The sequence below is a fragment of the Dipodomys ordii genome, unplaced genomic scaffold, assembly GCF_000151885.1.
Source record: "Dipodomys ordii isolate 6190 unplaced genomic scaffold, Dord_2.0 Scaffold49, whole genome shotgun sequence".
In the NCBI taxonomy this organism is placed as follows: domain Eukaryota; kingdom Metazoa; phylum Chordata; class Mammalia; order Rodentia; family Heteromyidae; genus Dipodomys; species Dipodomys ordii.
Window position 1 is genome coordinate 6,929,950 of NW_012267265.1, and position 2,197 is coordinate 6,932,146.

Below are 2,197 nucleotides of genomic sequence, written 5' to 3' on the forward strand. Positions count from 1 at the left end.
TGTTTATAAATTAGTGAAAATGATGTGAACTGGCTGGTATGTGCCATGTGGTGTATTAGTGGTGGTGTCGGGGAGGTGTCATATATAGCTCCAATGAATATATTATAGATCAGGGTAATTTTTGCCTTCCTTCCTTTCCCTCTTCCCTCATCTCTATTCAATAAAAGTACCTTGTCTGCATTGAGCAAGCGTAACTGTTGTTTTACTGAGAACCCTTTGAAGGCCGTAATTACCTGAATTTTTAAAAATCAAATCAAATGATTGATTGTGGTCACCATAGTTTGTCTTAAGTTTTTCTTGTCTAGGAGTGGGTTAGGGTGGCAATCTGGTTGTCTGTATGCTCCAAATAGAGTTTGCATAACACTTTCTATAGGTTGGGAAAATGTCCACTTTCTAACCAGAAGAAGGGAAGCGAAGGGGGTTAATTCCCCCCTCCCTCCACCTTGATAGGGCTGCTGCTCTCAGGGGCTGACCTCTTCAGTCCAACCACTCAACACATTTCCTAAGCTTTGGTTACAGAAATGCCAAAGCCTCTGTTCCTAGGATGATCACAGGGGAGAGACTGAAGGTAAGTTATGCAATTCACGGGTCCTCCAAATACTCAAGAATCACAGTCAGGCCAGCCTAGCTACTCAGGAGGGCTGAGATTGAGAATTGAGGTTCACAGGCAGCCCAGGCAGAAAGTCTGTGAGACTTTTAACTTTAGTACTGGTGGTGGCAGAGACCAATTAACGACCAAAAAAGCCTGAAGTGAAGCTGTGGCTCAAGTGGTATAGTGCCAGCCTTGGGTGAAAAAGCTAAGGAAGAATATGTAGGCCCTGAATTCAAACTCGAAGATCACAGTTCCCTCTGCTCCCCTCCCCCCCTAAAAAAATCACAGTTTATCAGAGGGGAGCTCTTTGCTCTGGACCTGGCAGTTTTAATTTATCCTGTCATTCCACAAAGTGAGTTGTTCCAAGGGTCATCAGTGAACCTCAGATTGTGGACCTGCAAAATGGGGGCCATGAAAAGTGGAAGCATCTGAAAATGCTGGCCACATAGATTGGTGTTCAATGCTCCTAGAAATTTCCCTCCCCATACATAGCCTTGCCCATCTCAGCTTAGCAGAGGGGCCCAGTACATCTCTTCTCTGGGCGGGTTGGAACCCAGTCAGCATGTCTTCAAGGCAACTATTTCCATCTCATAAAATGATTAAACCGAAACTCGCTATTTTTATTTGGCCCTATAAAAATAGCTGCTATCATTGAGGCCTGGCTGGAAATCTAAGACTCCTCCCTTCAACTTGCGCATCTCCATGGGTTTTGCTCTAACGTGTACTTCCCAGTCGTTGGCATTTAGGGGCACAGCTGGACCCCCAGATCGAGTGGAGACTCACTTGAGACTTTTCTTTAAAACAAAACAAAACAAAACAACAAAACTTCTTTCAGGGAAGAAGCAAAGGTGCATTGGCAATAGGAAGTTCGGCATAAATCCTACAATTCAAGATCTTCCCAGGCTGCCCTACTCTTAGACAGGAGAGGTGGGCTGTGTGTGTCTCTGTGTGCAAGAGTGTGTGTGTGTGTGGGGGGGCTGGGGCTTTAGTATGAGCGCCCGCTTCCATCAGACCCTTCCCAGGTGAAGGGTGTGGACCCAGTTTTCTGGCTTTCCACGATGCCCGAGGAAGGACCATGGCACCCGTCTACCCCCCAACGTCCCTCCCCCCCCCCACAGTGGTGCGTGACCACTTCGGATCCTGCCCCAGACAAAGCCGATCTGAACTCCAGTCCAATGAATAAGGGGATCAGGTTGCTCTCTGGGCTTCCCTTCACCCCCTCCCCACTTCTCTCTGTCCCCACGTGACTCTCTGGAATCTTTCCCAAAGCTCCGAGTCCAGTCCCTGGGTCTATTTTCACGCCAAGCCAAGAAGAGAGGAAGGAGGCGAGGCTGAGCCTAGCACGGGGATCGTGTGTGGGACTTATTTTGTGCATTTCTGGGCTCTCTCAATCGGGTAGCATTTGAGTTTCTGGGGTCGCCCCAGCTTCTCTTTCTTGGCTCAGTGTATCTAAAATGATGGCTCCTTCTCCTCCTCTCCAGTAATCGCACCTCCGCCCAGCAGAGCTGGGGGGGGGGTGAGGTGCGGAGGTGGGTGTCGGGCGAGGAGGAGCCGGCCGCGCCCCGGTGCCGCTCCCGAGGCAGGCGAGGGAGGGGGGCGGGGGCG